This window comes from Macaca thibetana, chromosome 11, assembly GCF_024542745.1.
Source record: "Macaca thibetana thibetana isolate TM-01 chromosome 11, ASM2454274v1, whole genome shotgun sequence".
Classification (NCBI taxonomy): Eukaryota; Metazoa; Chordata; class Mammalia; order Primates; family Cercopithecidae; genus Macaca; species Macaca thibetana.
This window is the reverse complement of record NC_065588.1, coordinates 76,178,915-76,200,290: the sequence shown is the minus strand read 5'-3', so window position 1 is coordinate 76,200,290 and position 21,376 is coordinate 76,178,915.

The window sequence follows — 21,376 nt, the reverse complement described above, 5'->3', positions numbered from 1 at the left end:
TGTCCCCAGTAATAGGCCCACCAACTGTGTACTCAACTGCATATCCCAAAATGGCCCTGCAGCCTTTACTCAGCTGTGACCTACCACCAGTCAAGAATCATTCCTGCTTACGTAGAGACCAAGAAGGAGCCACATAAAAAACTCATGAGCCATGGACCTGACTGGAGATACTGAAGCAGCTCTGCGACCTGGCTCCAGCCCTCCTCTCAGTTCTGCTCACCCAGGAACCCAGCAACGCTCATCAATGCCCTGGCAGGAGGTACAATTACCTCAGTACCAGGTGTGAGCCCTGAAATAATGCTGATACTCAGTTTCAGCCCCACTCTGCTATGGTCCTGGGGCAGTTCTGCCCAATTGCAGAACCAGCAGGAGACATGCCCATCTCATCTCCCAGTGGCAGTCCCATTGACCTCAGTCTTGACTGCAGGCCTTGAAGTAGTCCTGTAACATGGCTCCAGTCCCACTTTACTATAGTCACATAAGCAGTCCTGCCTACCCAAACATCTGCACAAGGACCCAGTGAAAGCCACATACATCCATATCACTGGTAACTGGCTCATTGCCTACAGACTGAACTGAAGACCCAAAGTAGCCTCATAATCCAGTTGGCTCTAGCTCAATGATGGTACCAGAGATAGTTCTGTCCCTTGGCCATTTGGCAGGAATCACCCTGCTCACACATCTAGTAACAGGCATACCAACAATGGACCCAACTCTAGACCTGCTACAGCCATATAACTTGGCTCCAGCCACAATCAACTGAAATCCTGGAGGCAATCCCATCAGTCTGAGGACCAGGGAGGAGAAAGTCTTTAATTACTGAAACTAATCTGTAAAAACAGGAAGGGGTATTTGTTCCTTCAAATGCATAAAGATTAATGCAAGACTACATGAATCATTAAGAATCAGGCAAGTATGACACCATCAAATGAAATTGATAAAGCTCTAACAATTGACACTGAGGAAATGGAAATCTAAAAATTGCCTGGAAAAAAGTCAAAACAATTGTCTTAAGGAAGCTCAGTGAGCTCCTAGAGAGCACAGGTAGGCAAGTCAACAATGTCAGAAAAATAATACCTGAGCAAAACAGTAAATTCAACAAAGAGATATAAATCACACACAGAAAAAGAACCAATAGAAAGCTGAAACTGAATTACACAATAAATTGAATGAAAAATGCAATTGAATGAATGAACAATGGGTGTTATTAAGCAGAAGAAATAATCTATGAACTCAGACAGGTCAGTTGAAATTATACAGTCAAAGTAGAAAAAAGGGGGGAAAAAAAGGTATAGCAAAAGCCTATGGGATTTTGTGGGACATAATTGAGAGAACTATTATGTACATTACAGGAGTATAAGAAGGAGAACAGAGAGAGAAAAGGAGAGAAGTAGACATGCAGGTACATGAAGCTGAAAAGTTCCCAAATAAGTTCAACCAAAAGAGGACTTCACCAAGACACATTATAATCAAACTGTCAAAAATCAGCCAAATAGAAAATTATGAAAGCCAGGAAAAAAAAACAAAAACAACCTGAATCATCACATACAAGAGAACACCCACAAGACTGTTGGTGGATTTCTCAGCTGAAACCTTGCAAGCCGGAAGAAAGTTAAACAGTGTATTCAAAGTGCTGAAAATAAAAATAAATAGCCAACCAAAAATACTTTACCTGGCAAAGCTGTCCTTCAAAAATAAGGGAAAGGTAAAGACTTTTCCAGGAAGGCAAAAGCTGAGGGAGTTTATCACCATTAGATTTGCATTACAGAAAAAATGCTAAAGGAAGTTCTTCAAGCTGAAATGAAAAGATGCTAATTAGTAACATGTAAATTTATGAAAGTATACAATTCACTGGCAAAGGTAAATGTATAGTCAAATTCAGAATACTCTTTAATACTGTAATGGTAATATATAAATGACTTGTAACTCTAATATGCTTAAAAGACAAAAGTATTAAAATGTAACTATAATATTTTGTAATTAATAGAAAATATTAAAAATATAAATTGTGACATCAAAAACATAAAATGAGGGGAGAAAGCTGCAGTGTAGAGTTTATGTATGCAGTCAAAGTTAAACTGCTAGCTTAAAATAAACTTTTTTAACTATAAGATGTTTTATGTAAGCCTTGTGGTAACCATAAAGCAGAAACCTATAGTAAATACACAAAAGATAAAAAGAAAGGAATCAAAACATGCTGCTACAAAAACAAACAAACAAACAAACATCAAATCACAAAGAAAGACAGGAAGAGAGGAAGGAAGGAACAAAGAAACTCCAAAACAGCCAGGAAATAATTAGCAAAATGTTAAAAGTAAGGCTTTATGTATCAATAATTACTTTAAATATAAATTGATTAAGTTCTTCAAAAGATGAAGTGAATGAGTGGATTTTAAAAAAAGATCCACTTATACGCTGCCTACAAGAAACTCACTTTACCTTTAAGAATACACATAAGCTGAAAAGGAAGGAATGAAAGAAGATATTTCATGCAAATGGAAAGCAAAAAAGTGCAGGGGTAGCTATTCTTACATCAGACAAAATCAAAATTGTAAAAAGCAAAAAAAGAAGGTCATTATATAATAATAAAAAGATCAATTCATGAAAGGATATAACAATTGTAAATATATAAGCACCTGACTACAGAGCCTCTAAATATATAAAGCAAATATTAACAGATCTGAAGGGAGAAATCAACAGCAATACAACAGTAATAGGGGACTTCAATATCCACATTTCAACAATAGATGGATTATGGAGACTAAAAATTAATAAGGAAACATTAGACTTAAACTATACTCAAGACTAAATGAACCTAAAAGATGTATACAGAATATTCTAACAGTGTCATAATACACATTCTTCTCAAGTACAAACAAAATATTCTTTAGGTTAAATTCTGTATTAGGCCATAAAACAGGTCTTAATGCACTTAAAAATATTGAAATCATATCAGTATATTTTCTGAAAACAATGGTATGAAACTAGAACTCAATAACAGGAGGAAAGTTAGAAAATCCAGAGGTTGAGTACCCTTTATCCAAAAATGCTTGAGACTAAAAGTGTTTCAGATTTCAGATTTTTTCAAATTTCATGATATTTGCATTATATTTACCAACTAAACATCCCTAATCTGAAAGCTGAACACAAAATTCTCCAATGAGTATTTCCTTTGAGCCTCAAGTTGGTGGTCAAAAAGTTTCAGATTTTTGAGCACTTCATATTTTGGGTTTTTGGATTAGGAATACTCAGTACCTTTATGTGGAAATTAAACAATGTGCTCTTGAACAACCAATGGATCAAAGAAGAAATTAAAAGGTAAATAAAAATATTTTGATACAAATAAAAATGGAAACACAAAATACAAAATTTATGGAAGGCAGCAAAAGCAGTTCTAATAGGTACTTTTATAGTGATAATGTCCAATATTAAGAAAAAAGAAAGACCTCAAAAAAAAAAACCAATTTTACTCCACAATATACTAGAAAAAGAAGAACAAAGTTAGCAAAAGGAAATGAATAACAAAGTTTAGAACATAAATAAATGACATAGAAACTTAAAAAAAAAATAGAAAAGGTGAACAAAACTAAGTTGGTTTTTTGAAAAGATAAAATCAAAATTATCTAGACTGACTAAGATAACAAGAAATAAGAGACTCAAATACATAAAATCAGAAGTGAAGGAGGAGACATTACAACTGATACCACAGAAACACAGAAATACAAAGAACCATAAGAAAACACTATGAATGAAAATGCCAACAAACTGAATAACCTAGAAGAAATTGATATGTTTCTGGACACATAAAACTGACCAAGACTGAATTATGAAGAAATAGAAAATATGAACAGAAAAATAATTAGTAAGAAAATTGAATTAGCAATAAAAAGTCTCCCATCAAAGAAAAGCTGGCTTCATAGTTTAATTCTACCAAATATTTAAAGAACTAATAACAATCCTTCTTAAACTCTTCAAAAAATTAAAGAAAAGGGCACACTTCCAAACTCATTTTATAAGGCCAGCATTACCCTGATACTAAAGACAGATAAGGTCACTACAGGAAAAGAAAATTATAGACCAATATCCCTGATAAACACAGGTGCAAAAATCTTCAACAACATACTAACAAACCAAATTCAATAGCACATTGAAAAGACAATACACCATGACCAAGTTGGATTTATCCCTCAGATGCAAGGATGATTCAACACACACAAATCAATAGATGTGATAACTCACATTAATGAAATGAAGGATAAAAATCACATGATCATCTCAATAGATGCATAAAAAGCATTTGACAAAATTCTTTCATGATAAAACCCTCAATAAATTAAGTGTATGCTATAGTATGAGTAACTATGTTTCCCCCAAATTCATTTATTGAAATCCTAACCCTCAAGGTGATGGTGTTAGGATGTGGGGCCTTTGGGAGGTAGTTAAATCACTAGGACAGAGCCTTCATTAGTGCCCTTATAAAAGAGACCCAGAGAGATACTCACCCTTTCCACTATGTGGAGATAGAGTGAGAAGGTGCCACCTATGAGCCAGAAAGCAAATCCTCACGGTATACCAAATATGCCAGTGCCTTTATCTTGAACTTTCCAACCTGCATAGCTGTGAAAACTAAATGTTCATTGTTGATAAGTTACCCAGTTCGTATTTTGTGATAGCAGCTCAAAAGGACTAAGAGACAATAAAAGAAATGTACCACAAGATAACAAAGGCCATATGTGAAAAGTTCACAATTAACAAAATGCTCAACAGTGAAAAACTAAAAGCTTCCCTTTAATGTTAGGAACAAGAGCAGGATACTCACTCTCACCACTTCCACTACATAGTGCTGCAAGTCCTAGGCAGAGCAATTGGGCAAGAAATAAAAGCCATCCAAAGGAGAAAGGAAGAAATAAAATGGTCCCTGTTTACAGATGACGTCCTACAACTTTACTGAAATTGTTTATTAGTTCTAACAGAAAAACGTAAAGACTCCACCAGAAAACTGTTAGAACTAATAAACAAATTCAGTAAAGTTGCAAGATACAAAATCAGCATACAAAAATCAGTAGCATTTCTACACATTAACAACAAACTATCCAAAAAAGAAATTAAGAAAACAATCTCATTCACCAGAACATCAAAAAGAATAAAATACTTAGGATAAATTTAACCAAGGATATGAAAAATCTGTACACCAGCACCTATAAAACAGGAAAGAAATGTGAAAAGACACAAATAAATGGAAAGATAGCCCATGTTCTTGAATTGGAAGAATTAATATTGTCAAAATGTTCATACAACCCAAAGCAATCTACAGATTCACTGTAATTCCTATCAAAATTCAAATAGCATTCTCCACAGAAATAGAAAATATAATCCTACAATTTGTATGAAACCACAAAAGATTCTGACTAGCTAAAAAAATCTTGAGCAAGAAAACACAGCTGGAGGCATCATATTTCTGATTTCAAATTATATCTTAAAGTTATAATAATCATAAAAGTATGATACTGTCACAAAAACAGTACCCAGCATCACCAATCATCAGTAAAATGCAAATCAATACTACAATGAGACAACACCTCACACCTTCATGGTAATCATAAAAACAAAAGATAAGTGATAGAGGTGATATGGACAAAGAGGACATGTACACTATTGGTGAGAATATAAATTGGTACAGCCATTGATGGAAACATGCAGAGGTCCTCAAGAAATTAAAAATAGAACTACCATAAGATCCAGCCATCCCACTTCCTGGTACATATTCAAAGAAAGTAAAATCATCTCAAAGAGGTATCTGCACTCCGATGTTCATTCATTGCAGCATTATTCACAATAGCCAAGATATGGAAACAACCCAAGTGCCCACCAATGGATGACTAATAATAAAGAAAATATGGCCAGGCGCGGTGGCTCACGCCTGTAATCCCAGCACTTTGGGAGGCCGAGGCGGGTGGATCACAAGGTCAGGAGATCGAGACCATCCTGGCTAACACAGTGAAACCCCGTCTCTACTAAAAATACAAAAAAATTAGCCAGGCGTAGCGGCGGGCGCCTGTAGTCCCAGCTACTCGGGAGGCTGAGGCAGGAGAATGGCGTGAACCCGGGAGGCGGAGCTTGCAGTGAGCTGAGATCGCACCACTGCACTCCAGCCTGGGCAGCAGAGCGAGACTCCGTCTCAAAAAATAAATAAAATAAATAAATAAATAAATAAATAAATAAAATATTGCATCATATATATTGTATACATGCATATAATAGGGAGAATATTTTTCAGCTTTTAAAAAGAAGAAAATTCTGCCATTTACAACAACATGAGTGAACCTGGACGAAATTATGGACATTTTGCTAAATGAAATAAGCCAGACACAGAACTACAAATACTGTATGAGCTCATTTATATATGGAATCTGAAAAAAAGTTGAACTCACAGAAACAGAGAGTAGATGAGGCAGTCATAAAATGAATAGGGTCTGGAGACCTAATGTACAGCATAGTGACTATAGTTAATAATAATGTTTTATATAATTGAAATTTGCTTAGAGTATATAGATATTAAGTGTTATGCACAGGGTGGAAAGGTAACTATGTAAGGTAATACATATATGGATTAATTTGATTGTAGTAGTCATTTTATAACATTATACAATACAATTTTTATCTGACAATCATACCTTAATAAAGCTGGGGTGGAGGAAAATAACTCAAGTCATTAATAAATGCTACTAACAATATCTTTAATCACCACTGATCCCACAGAGATACAAACTACCATCAGAGAATACTATAAATTCCTCTATGCAAATAAACTAGAAAATCTAGAAGAAATGGATAAATTCCTGGACACATGCACCCTCCCAAGACTAAACCAGGAAGAAGTTGAATCCATGAATAGATCAATAACAGGCTCTGAAATTGAGGCAATAATTAAGAGCCTACCAACCAAAAAAAAGTCCAGGACCAGACGGATTCACAGCTGAATACTACTGGAGGTACAAAGAGGAGGTGGCACCATTCCTTCTGAAACTATTCCAATCAATAGAAAAAGAGGGAATCCTCCCTAACTCAATAAAATACTGGCAAACTGAATGCAGCAGCACATCAGAAAGCTTATCCACCATGATCAAGTTGGCTTCATCCCTGGGATGCAAGGTTGGTTAAACATATGCAAATCAATAAACGTAATCCATCACATAAACAGAACCAAAGACAAAACCACATGATTATCTCAATAGATACAGAGAAGGCCTTCAAAAAATTCAACAGCCCTTCATGCTAAAAACTCTCAATAAATGACATATTGACGGGACATATCTTAAAATAATAAGAGCTATTTATGACAAAACCACAGCCAATATCATACTGAATGGGCAAAAACTGGAAAAATTCCCTTTGAAAACTGGCACGAGACAGGGATGCCCTCTCTCACCACTCCTAGTCAACATAGTGTTGGAAGTTCTGGCCAGGGCAATCAGGCAGGAGAAGAAATACAGGGTATTCAATTAGGAAAAGAAGAAGTCAAATTGTTCCCATTTGCAAATGACATGATTGTATATTTAGAAAACCCCAATGTCTCAGCCCAAAATCTCCTTAAGCTGATAAGAAACTTCAGCAAAGTCTCAGGATACAAAATCAATGTGCAAAAATAACAAGCATTCCTATACACCAATAACAGACAAACAGAGAGCCAAATCATGAATGAACTCCCATTCACAATTGCTTCAAAGAAAATAAAATACCTAGGAATCCAACTTACAAGGGATGTGAAGGACCTCTTCAAGGAGAACTACAAACCACTGCTCAGTGAAATAAAAGAGGACACAAACAAATGGAAGAACATTCCATGCTCATGGATAGGAAGAATCAATATCGTGAAAATGGCCATACTGCCCAAGGTAGTTTATAGATTCAATGCCATCCCCATCAAGCTACCAATGAGTTTCTTCACAGAATTGGAACAAACTACTTTAAAGTTCATATGGAACCAAAAAAGAGCTCGCATTGCCAAGACAATCCTAAGTCAAAAGAACAAAGCTGAAGGCATCATGCTACCTGACTTCAAACTATACTACAAGGCTACAGTAACCAAAATAGCATGGTACTAGTACCAAAACAGATATATAGACCAACGGAACAGAACAGAGCCCTCAGAAATAATACCACACATCTACAACCATCTGATCTTTGACAAACCTGACAAAAACAAGAAATGGGGAAAGGATTCCCTATTTAATAAATGGTGCTGGGAAAACTGGCCAGCCATATGTAGAAAGATGAAACTGGATCTCTTCCTTACACCTTATACGAAAATTAATTCAAGATGGATTAAAGACTTAAATGTCAGACCTAAAACCATAAAAACCCTAGAAGAAAACCTAGGCAATACCATTCAGGATATAGGCATGGGCAAGGACTTCATGTGTAAAACACCAAAAGCAATGGCAACAATAGGCAAAATTGAGAAATAGGATCTAATTAAACAAAAGAGCTTTTGCACTGCAAAAGAAACTACCATCAGAGTGAACAGGCAACCTACAGAATGGGAGAAAATTTTTGCAATCTACATATCTGACAAAGGGCTAATATCCAGAATCTACAAAGAACTTAAACAAATTTACGAGAAAAAAACAAACAACCCCATCAAAAAGTGGGCAAAGGATATGAACAGACACTTCTCAAAAGAAGACATTCACGCAGCCAACAGACACATGAAAAAATGCTCATCATCAATCACCATCAGAGAAATGCAAATCAAAACCAAAGTGAGATACCATCTCACACCAGTTAGAATAGCAATCATTAAAAAGTCAGGAAACAACAGGTGCTGAAGAGAATGTGGAAAAATAGGAACACTTTTACACTGTTAGTGGGACTGTAAACTAGGTCAACCGTTGTGGAAGACAGCGTGGTGATTCCTCAAGGATCTAGAACTGGAAATATCATTTGACCCAGCCGTCCCATCACTGGGTATATACCCAAAGGATAATAAATCATGCTGCTATAAAGACATATGCACACGTATGTTTTATTGTGGCACTATTCACAATAGCAAAGACTTGGAACCAACCCAAATGTCCATCAGTGATAGACTGGATTAAGAGAATGTGGCACATATACAGTATAGAACATATGCAGCCATAAAAAATGATGAGTTCATGTCCTTTGTAGGGACATGGATGAAGCTGGAAACCATCATTCTGAGCAAACTGTCACAAGGACAGAAAACCAAACATCACATGTTCTCACTCATAGGTGGGAACTGAACAATGAGAACACTTGGACACAGGATGGGGAACATCACACGCCGGGGCCTGTCATGGGGTGGGGGGAGGGGGGAAGGATAGCATTAGGCGATATGCCTAATGTAAATGACGAGTTAATGGGTGCAGCACACCAACATGGCACATGTTGTAACAAACATGCACGTTGTGCACATGTACCCTAGAACTTAAAGTATAATAATAATAATAATAATAGAAAAAACATTTTAAAAAATTGAAAAATGAATAAATAAATAAATTGAAAAGCACTAAATAAAAATAAAACAATAACTTTACGAGCTCCTATTATTAGCTGGGCAGTGTTTATGGCTCTCACTGGAAATCATATCTGAGAATAGTAATGGCTGGGAGAAAAAGACTCAGAAAATGCAAGAAAAGGACTTGGACTCTGGACCTCTAGAAGAGTCGTATACCTTGACATTACTCAAAATAAACGGAAGGAGAGTGGGAGAAATTGAGAATGAGGTGATGGAGTTTCCTTTCTTGGATAATAATCATGAAAATAAGGTCTAAGCTTCCGGGGCTCAGTGAAGTGCAGGATCTGTGGAGTCATATTGGCTGCAGGGTACATATATGTAAAGAGAAGTTAAGACAGCTCATAGAGACCCTATAGCCCTTAATGGGGCAGACTAGGAACAAAATATTTCTCCTCCGAAGACCAAGAGATAGTTCAGCAGCAACCTGCAAGGATTGATAAACAAGAACCAGATAGATAATGTCCATCTCAGCACACTCCTGGATGAATTGGTCAAAACAACTGAGGCCAGATGTAAAAACCTCAGATCTCCTTCATGCCACTCTCTTGATAGTATATAAAAGGTGCTTGAAATTGGCCATAAGCTTGGAAAAAGGGATGGTGAAATCCTGAATTGACTAAGAGCACATTTCAGTCGCTCAGTGTAACAGGTGCTCAAAATGGACATTAATTTCAATAATAGGAATGTCATATACAAGTTTATGTTTCTTACATATACACATTTCTGAACTGATTGTGTTATAACTTAGCTCTTCAATTCCTGCCTTTGTGAACTGTGATTACTTTGGGACATTGTTCTTTCCACCTAACTCCTGGGTTTCACTGCTTGCCTGATGTGTCATCTTGTCTTATTGAAGGACGACCCCATTGACTTCTAGACTTCTGACGTGTGGATTAGGAACATGAATTTGGTGTGTGTATTTGAATGTAATTCCAACTATAGGTAATTTTCTGGCTTTTGATAATCCAGTCTTCCCCCACAGCCTTTAGCAAGGCCATCCTAATCGCCTGAGCCTGCTCTAGACATACCCCACATTCTGATTCTATCGTATGTGTAGTAAGATGAGATTACCCTCTCCAGAATGCTGCCGTAATTGGGCTTCCTCCTGCCATATATCCACAAAAATAAATATTAAAAAAAAAGAAAAAGTCTTCATCTTGCTAAAGATTTTGACCTATGTAACCAAAGAAAACTTAAACATCTGCATATTTTCCTTTCTATACCTTTAAAATGCAAATAACGGTTACCCCTCCATGAGGCCAAAGTAAGCAAATATTTTTAATGTTTTGCAGTTAAGTAAAAGCCAATTTCCTCCTATTTTTTTCATCAAGATATCTTCTTAATATTAAAGCTAGTATAGGATAGATGGACATTTTTTGATACTAGATTATCAGAAAGACTCATATATTCAAGATCAAAAGTATTGACTGGTTTCTCTTGGGATTGTGGTAAAGCAGTGAATGTTTTTTCTATATCAGTGGTCTGAAAAATCTGGCTTCCTGACCTCTTCATCCTAACATTCTCAATGAAAACCACACTAAGGTTTGTATCCAGGTAAAACAAAGCAAAAAGCCTAACTAAAAATTTCATTGATTTCCCCTATGACAGTTCATTTTCTTCCCAATAGAGATCTCCTGGCTTTGGGAAAAGGTAAAGCATCATTGTGTCTTGTATTAGTTTGGTAGAGCTTCTATAACAAAATACTACAGGCTGGGTGGCTTAAACAACAATTTATTTTTGCAGAGTTCTGGAGTCAAGAAGTCCAAGATTAAGGTGTCAGCAGGTTTGGTTTCTTCCGAGGCCTCCCTCCTTGACTTGAAGATGGCCGCCTTCTCCCATTTCCTCACATGGTTTTTTTCTCTGTGCACACACATTCCTAGTGTTTCCTTGTGTTCCAAATTTCCTCTTCTTATAAGGACACCAGTCAGATTGAATTAGGACCCATCCTAGAAGTTTTATTTTAACTTAATCAATTCTTCAAAGGCCTTATCTTCAACTACAGTAAAATTCTAAGGTACTAGGGCTTAAGGCTTCAACATTTGAATTTGGGAGGGACACAATTTAGCCTATAATATTTGTTTTTCCTAAAATTAGACTAAGAGCAATAATCACAGAAAAACATAGTATTTTAAGAAAGATATTCTTCTAGGGTTGATAAAGTATTTTAGGAAGCTGTACAGAATTGTTTAGATTAATGATTTCCTATAGAATACACAGAAACATCATATCATGTTATCTAAACTATAAGAGTTTGTGCAGCCTCCTAAGAACTCTTAGAACCACAGAATGCTTTATATCTTGGGACATCTGTATCATTTAAAATCATGTTTACTTTGATCACTGTATGTTATAGAATCCAGTATGCACTTTATAATATAAACTCTCCTTAGACTTCTTTTGTTTCTCAAGCTAATTTTATATCCATTCATTCACCTTTGCCCTGGGGTCCAATTCCTAGGAGTGAAAACTACTTATTCTAAAATGTGTACAGTCTTCCTGGGGATTATTAAAGTTTCACTGGTAGAAACTGTAACCTTTCAGATTCTCTGCTTGTTTGTCAATTCATGATTTTTTCAAAGCCAGATTCTTATTGTTGACCTCACTCCAATGAAGGTCTGCCTCAGGGAGAGATCCCATGTATTTAGCAAGGTCAGGACCAGACCGTGGCATCCACATTCACCTCTCTACACTTTAGAACAATGTATCGGTGCCACAGGGCATCAGTAAAACCAAACCTTTGTTAGACAACCAAACCTTTGTTAGACAATGTTACCGGAGACTAACATTTCACTTTTTTCTCCTTCAGAAATTTTTTCTCAATGCTTCTGATAGAAAATCAGCTAAATCATTATTTTTAAAATTCTTACTGCCCCGTTCTGTGTTTCATGCAATTAAATTATTGTAATTCCTTCAGATTACATACTGACATTGCACACAAAATCCATATGCTGAAGGCAAAGTTGTTTAAACCACAAATAGATAAAAGATTTACCAGGCATCTGACTTTCTACATAGTGAATGGAAACTTTGCTTTGTAATTCTCGGAAGCCCCTATATTTTTCATAAATGACTTAATAAATTTAATTTACTTTTCTCCTTGTTAGCCATCTGTCAGAAGAGAGGACTTTGGGGATATAACATTAATATATTTGGGCATTGACAAAACTGCTGCAAGGGAATAATACTGTACATATTTAAGGCCAGTATCCAAATATTCTGGAAAGTTGAACCACATAAATATAGAACAGCCTCACACTTTACACCAGTCACTACATAGTTGGGAAACTATGCATCAGTTAAACAAAGAAATCAAACACATAGGGCCTGCTACATTTAAATATTTAAGTGCAACATTTTAAACAAATCCTATCATTGTAGTCCACAGGATTTCCAAGGCAAAAAGTAAAGTCTGAACTTTTTATAAAACACCTTTTTTTTTCTTGAGAGTTTGAACTTCACACAATAATGCTTTTCATTTCTGTACTTTCTCCAAAATGTTTCTGAATTCTTAGAGGCTACATTGTTTTGGAAGAATAAACTGTGGATTTTCCAAAGAGACTCTCTCTCTCCCACTCAGCTGCCCTGAGGGAGTTAGAGCCTCTGCACACAACTTATTTTAATTTCCTTCCCCAAAAATGATCAAATAAGGACTGTTTCCCCACCAACAGTTCTAGGGCAGGAGGCTCTGACAAGTGCAACCTGTATCACCACAAATATCTTCCTCTCTGTCCTACTCCGGCACATCCAAAGAAAAAGATTATTTAACACAACCAACCATGCTAGAATCAGGACTCCAACGATTACAAAGATACACAAGGTGAGTATACAATTATAAGTTGGAAAGTGGATACATTGAGTGCCTCTGGAATTCTGCTATTCACAATTGGAAATCTCAACAAAAGCTAAAGAATCAGAACAATCTCTTTTCATAATACGCTCCTTCTTGCCACCAAAATAGACATTTGTTGCCTGCACGATTCTCAGCATCCTGGTTCAAATAAGGATACTGTATATTACATATTCTTTACTATTTTGGAGTTGCCATGGCAGAGAAGAGAAGAGATATTTTTGTTGATGGAATGTCTCTTAACAGAGCTCCTTATTTTGGCCTTCCTGACTTTCTGACGCAGTTTTCAGATCTCCTTTAAAATACTTCCATGACTTTATTTTTTTTAAATTAATTGAAGCGATCAACATTTCAGCATCCCAGAAAGAGTAAAAGATACATTATTAAATGTGCAAATGCGCAGACGATCAGGATTTACAGATACAGAGTTCAGATGAAAAGAAAGGATGATCTGTCAAAATTTTAATGAGTTAACTTTCAGTTCAAACTCCCCTTGGCTTTTTTTCAGCATCTCTTTCTCTTTTCCTTTCCCTTAACCTTTGTTTTCTAGTTATTCATTGCTGTATTATCATTTAAAAAAATATTAGTGTATTAGATTGAGTTAGGTTTTGTTGTATTTTTTTTTACTTAGTGACTTAAAATAACAAGTTTCCCTTTTATTCCACACACCGAATATACTTTGTGGGTAAGCAGGGGCTTTGCTCTGTGTTACCCTCCCTCTGGGAATCAAAGTTTTCAAGTACTGTCTATCTAGAAAGCGGCTGACACACTATGGCCTGTGGACCAAATCTGGCCTGCTGCCCTATTTTGTATGATCCAAGAGCTAAAACCACTTTAAAACAACAATAATATTTTGTGGTATGTGAAAATTATATGAAATTCAAATTTCAGTGTCTCAAATGAAGTATTACTGGAGCATGGCCATGCTCATTTATTAATGTATTGCCTATGGCTATTTTTGCACTGCAATGGCAGAGCTGAGTAGTTGCAACTGAGACCATAGGGCATACAAAAGCCTAAAATATTTATTTTCTGGTTCTTTACAGAAATTTGCCAGTCTTTCAGTTAGAGCATGTTTAATCACATGGCTGACAGTAAAAGAGAAAATGATAGATTATGCACTGGCTCTATGGCCTTCCAGAGGAAGTGACACATAGACTTCTGCTCGCTGTTCATCGTGCAAAGCAACTCACATGGCTACACTGATTTTCAGCAAAAGTATAGGGAAATACAATCCTACCATGTACCCAGAAAAAAGCAAAAAAATAAATAAAAAATAAAAAGATAGCACTGATAACTATTAGAAAATCTTATAGTACTAGATAAATAAAATTTCTATTTTATAAATAATCTATTATTTTTTCCAGAAAAGATGGCAAGTTAACAAAGCTACCACCCCTAAAACCAAACTCTGAAGATGTTGAGAGGTGACAACGTGCTAGCAGCCCTCGCTCGCTCTCCACGCCTCCTCGGCCTGGTCCTCCACTCTGGCCACACTGGAGAAGCCCAGCCTGCCGCTGCACTATGAGGGCCCTAGCCCATGAGGGAGCCAGCTCCCTCTGCTGGCAGGGAGGTGTGGAGTGAGGGGCTGCGCGCCGGGCTCGCAAGACCGGGCAGGTTTGGGGTGGGCGTGGGCTCGGCAGACACATTCGGTACACCTGGCCTAGGCCCTCTGGGCTGCTGGAGTGCTGGAGCTAGGTGCTACAAAGTCCCCTGGCAAGTGCCAGTGACAGGTGAAGAGGGCTGGGCTTCTGGGATGGGTGGGACTTACAGAAATTTCTGTCTAAAGGATTGTAAACACACCAATCAGCGCTCTGTAAAATGGACCAATCAGCATGATGTGGGTGGGGCCAGACAAGGGAATAAAAGCCGGCCATGTGAGCCAGCACTGGCAACCTGCTCCTCCCCTTTAAGCTGTGGAAGCTTTGTTCTTTCATTGTTTGCAATAAATCTTGCTGCTGCTCACTCTTTGGGTCCATGCCACTTTAATGAGCTGTAACACTCACCGCAAATGTATGCAGCTTCACTCCTGAAGCCAGGGAGACCACTAACCCACCGGGAGGGACAAACAACTCCGGATGGGAGGAATGAACAACTCTGGACCTGCCACCTTTCTGAACTGTAACAGTCACCACAAAGGTCTGCAGCTTCGCTCCTGAAGTCAGTGAGACCACGAACCCACCGGGAGGGACCAACAACTCCAGATGTGCCACCTTTAAGAGCTGGAACACACACCACAAAGGTCTGCAGCTTCATTCCTGAAGCCAGCGAGACCACAAACCCACCGGGAGGGAGGAACAACTCCCGGCCCGAGGAGAAAACAGCTGCGGATGTGCCACCTTTATGAAGTGTAACATTCACCGCGAAGGTCTGCAGCTTCACTCCTGAAGTCAGCAAGACCACAAACCCACCGGGAGGAACGAACAACTCCAGACACGCCACCTTTAAGAACTGTAGCACTCACCATGAAGGTCTGCAGCTTCACTCCTAAAGTCAGCGAGACCACAAACCCACTGGGAGGAACGGACAACTCCAGACGTGCCACTTTTATGAACTGTAACACTTACGGCAAAGGTCTGCAGCTTCACCCTTGAAGTCAGCGAGACCACGAACCCACCAGAAGAAAGAAACTCCAGACACGTCCGAACATCAGAAGGAACGAACTCTGGACACGCCATCTTTAATAACTGTAACATTCACCAGGAGAGTCCGTGGCTTCATTCTTGAAGTCAGCAAGACCAAGAACCCACCAATTCTGGACACAATATCACAGAAATGACATAGAAATTAAGGAATCCCAGAACTTTGCACCAAAAGGTTGAGAAGCTTTTAGGGAGAGAAGTTGAGGTCAGAGCCTGGTATAACTGGGGGAAGGATTGTGAGAGTAAAATGGAAACCTAATGTAGAAGACTGAGAGTCAATAAGAGGGGGAGGCCGGCAAGTAACTTGGTAATGATGCCCACTTGTTTTCACAATACTACCCTAGGATGTCATTGCTCGTCTCTTTGCAACAGTGAAACAAAGCCAGCCTGGAATCAACAGGAAGATAATAACATCAAAGCAGCACAGGAGCTCAGTTAAGAGTGAGGATAAAAAACTACAAGAACAGGCAGGCTGGAAAAGAATGCTGAAAAAATTTATAATTTTTGTAGATTCGTTTTTAAAAATTAGTAGACTTTTTTTAAAAAAGGGTTTTTTTGTTTGTTTGTTTGTTTTGTTTGGTTGTTTTGCATTCTTTCCCAAGATGGCAGAATAGAGGCTTTTCCAGCACACTTCACCCACTTGGAAGAAGCAAGATAGTGTATAGAGAGATTCATGCTTTGATGTTTTATCCAAGAAAGAACATGACAGTTCAACAGAAAAGCGGAAGGAAGGAAGGGAGGGAGGGGGGGAGGGGAGGGGCAGGGGGGAGGGAGGGAGGAAAATAAATAGTGTATAGAGATTCACACTTTGAAATTTTATCCAAGAAAGAACATGAGAGTTCAACAGAAAAGTGAAAGATACTGGGAAAGAGAAGGTAGGCAGGCAGCCCACATGGCTGAATTCAGCTGAAAACCATAGGTGAATCCCTAATACAGGAGAGGATGAGTGAGTGTCTCTCCATGACCCATCTTCTTAGTGAGGAATTGTACAATCCAGGTCACAGGAGAGCACCTGGATGCTCCCAAGCCCTAGATCTAACTTGGGAGCAGCTAGGAGACTGTGAGAAGGAATGTCTCCAGGAAGTGTCCCACACACGTTCCCAGACCTAGACACCAATGGAAGGATCCCATTCTTGATCTTAGCTCCTAACAAGTTGTGCAGGATCCTGCAAGTTAGAAGCAGTGGTAGCCATCTCAGCATTAGAGACTCGAGCTGGGGATTGGAGATCTGGGGCTTTAGCAAGGAACGGGCTCCCACAGCCAAAACTGAGAAATTAGTGTAGTATGTGCACCAGCTGCTGGCACTGGAACCAGGCTCCTATCCTTCACAGGCAGGAAGCAGGAGGAGAGTTACTTGGTCAACATGGTTTTGACTGAGCTGTGAGTTTTATGGCCTAGGGAAGCTTCACTGACTGGAAGCAAACCTCAGTGACTAAGTGTCCCAACTGGCTGCCACAGTGGGGATGAGGAAGTTGCCTTGCTGGTTCTGGGGCATAAGAGGAGAGAAGGTCCCACTTCACTTGTTAGGCTATGGCACTAGGACCACTCTTTCTTCCCTGTACTGAGACTCAGCACAGCAACAGCAACTATGCTCCTCACCCAAGCATTTCTCCAGACCACTGCGGACTACCCCCTAACCCTGTCAGGGCTAGTGCTTATGCCCAATACTGGGGAGTCGAAGTTCAGGCCCTGTTCCACTTCCACCTAGCTTTGCCCAATCTCCCAAGACGGAGCACAGCACCCAGACTATTGAGCATCCCACAGCCCAACATATCACCTGAGACACCTGAGAACTACGCATGTTAATAGAAGTCAAGAATAAACCCTATTGCCACCACTGCAGCAGGCTCTTACCTGAAAGCATCATCTACTGTCCAGGAGGTTGGCCAACATAGCTTATTACAATATCTGCTGATACATGTACACAATGCCCAAGAACAAAATGATGCTCTTGCAATCTATGCTACCACCATTGCCCTTAAACCCTGTCCACTCAGGAGGTCATGAGCCTGCTCATTCATCCAGTACACCACTACTAACAACTGATGTTTGAGAAAACACCAAGACTATTTATAACCAAGAAAGTCATACAGAGTCTTCACATTGAGCGCACCCAGAGGCAAAGTCAAATGGTCCTAGCGAACTTACTTTATACTCATACACTTAAGACAAAAAAAAAAAAAGTCTTGCCCCAAGGAAAGTAAATTCAAAAACAAGAAGCTACTATTTCTTCAGTCATGCTGAAAGCAGAATAATAATATGGAAAGCACAAAAAAGCAAGGAATTATGACACCGCCCCCCTCCAAACCAAGGAACACAGTAATTCTCTAGCAATGGATCCTAACAAAAAATAAATCCTCAAACTGCCAGATTAAAACTCAAAACAGTGATTCTTTAAAAGCTTGAAAACCAATAGAAAGACATCAGCAAATCAATTCAGGATATAAACCAAGGATTTATCAATGATATATATTATCTTTAAAAAGAAACTGAAGAGAAGTTCTAGAAATAAAAAAGAAATCATATAAGGTATTACAAAATACCTTTGAAAACTTCAAGAATAGACTAGACCAGGCAGAAGAAGGAATCTAATAACTTGATGACAGATGTTTTGAAATAATCCAGTCAGAAAAAAAATAAAGAAAAAAGAATTTTAAAAAATGAACAAAGCCTTCAAGATGAATAGGACTACATAAAACAGCAGAACTTATGAATTATTGGTATTCCCAAGGGGAAAGAAAAAGCAAAAACTTTAGAAAACCTATTTAAGGAAATAATTGATGAAAACATCCCTAGTCTATCAAGTGATTTAGACATCCAGGTATAGGAGACCCAAAAATCCCCAGGCAAATACATTACAAAATGGACTTCACAACACCATAAAGTCATCAATCTATCAAAAGTCAAGATGAAAAAAAAAGAATTCTAAAATCAACAGGAGAAAAGTGTAATCACCTATAAAAGGAACCCATCGGAATAACAATGGACTTCTCAGCAGAAATCTTACAAGCCAGAAGAGAATGAGAAGGGATTTTCAAATTGCTGAAAGAAAAAATCTGCCAATCACAAATTTTGTATCCAGCAAGATTAAATGAAGGAGAAATAAAGTCTTTCCCAGACAAGCAAATGATGAAGAAATTTGTCACCATTAAACCAGCCCTACAAGAAATTCTTGAAAGAATCCTAAACATGGAAAAAAAAGGTCTATATTCACCATCACAAAAACACACAAAAGTATAAAACTCACTGTCATAAAAAACAATTACACAGTGGAGAAATAGATATGAATCCAATGTCAACAAAGCAGAATTCCACCAAACCAGAAAGACAGAGAAAAAGATAGAAACAAGTGATTTATAAAACAAGTAGATAACAATTAACAATATGTCAAAAACAGAACTTCACATAACAATATTAACCTTGAACATAAATGGATTAAATATTCCACTTAAATGACACACACTGGCAGAATGGATAAACAAGAAACATGATCCAATTATATGCTGCTTACAAGAAACTCGCCTTATTAGTAAACACATTTAGACTGGATTAAAGGGTTGGAAAAAGATATTCCATGCAACAGAAACCAAAAGCAAGCAGGAATAACTATAGTTACATTAACAATGACAACAACAAAACAGACTTATATCAAAAACAGTAAAAAACAGACAAAAAAGTATTTTATGTAATGACAAAAGGGTCAATTCAACAAGAGGCTATAACAACCCTAAATATATATGTACCCAACCAGTGGAGCACCCAGATTCATAAAACAAATATTACTAGACATAAAGAAAGAAACAGACAGGAATACAATAATAGGGGGAAATCTCACCATCCAACTCACAGCACCAGATGGATCATTGAGACAGAAAATCAACAAAGAAACATTACACTTAATTGGATTTTACCCTAAATGAACTTAGCAGACACATATGAAACTTTCTACCAACAACTGCAGAATATACTTTCTACTCATCAACACATAGAATATTTGCCAGAACAGATCATACGTTAGGCCACAAAACAAGTGTTGAAAATTTTTTGAAAATCAAAATCACATCAAGTATCTTCTCAGATCACAGTGAAATAAACCTAAAAATCAATACCAACGAGAACCTCAGAAACTATACAAAAACGTGGAAATTAGACAGCATGCCCCTAAACACTTATGGGTAATTGATGAAATTAAAACAGAAATTTAAAAATTTGTTGAAATGAATGAAAATAGAAACACAGCATGGCAAAACCTCTGGGATACAGTAAAAGCAGTGCTAAGAGAGAAGTTTATAGCATTAAATGACTACATCAAAAAATTAGCAAGATCACAAATTAACAACCTAATGTCTCACCTCAGGGAAGTAGAAAACAAGAACAAACCAAACCCAAAGCTAGCAGAAGAAAAAAATAAAGATCAGAGCAAAACTAAATCAAATAGAGACCCCAAAACCAAAAACAAAAACAAAGTATCAACAGAATGAAAAGTTGGTTTTTGAAAAGAGAAACAAAATTGATAATTGCTAGCTAGACTGAGCAAAAAGAGAGAAGATTCAAATAAAAACAATCAGAAATGGAAAATGAGACATCATAATTGATACCACAGAAATACAAAAGATCATCAGAGACTATTATGAACAACTATATGCTCACAAACTAGAAAACTTAGAGCAAATGGATAAATGTATAGAAATGTACAACCTCCCAAGATTGAACTAGGAAGAAATATGAAATCTAAACAGACCAATAATGAGTAGTGAGATTGAATCTGCAATTTTAAAAAGTCTCCCGACCAAGGACAGTGGCTTACACCTATAATCCCAGAGCTTTGGAGGCCCAGGTGGGCAGATTGCTTTAACTCAGACATTCAAGACTAGACTGGACAGCGTGGTGAAACCCCGTCTCCACAAAAAATACAAAAATTAGCCAGGCATGCTGACATACCCCTATAGTCTGAGCTACTTGGGGGCTGAGGAAGGGAGGATGGCTTGAGCCCAGGAGGTCAAGGCTGCAATGAGCCATGGTTGTGCCACCGCACTCTAGCCTGGGCAACAGACAGAGACCCTGTCTCAAAGTAAGTAAGTAAATAAACAAATAAAGAGTCTTATAACAATGACAACGAAAAGCTCAGGACCAGATTCACAGCCAAATTATACCAAATGTACAAAGAAGAACTAGGACTAGTCCTTCTGTAACTATTTCAAAAAATCAAGAAGGAAGAAATTTATCCTAACAGATTCTACAAAACCAGTATCACCCTGATACCAAAATCAGACAAAGACACAATAAAAAAAGGAAACCTACAGACCAATATCCCTGATAAACACAGAAGCACAAATCCTCAACAAAGTA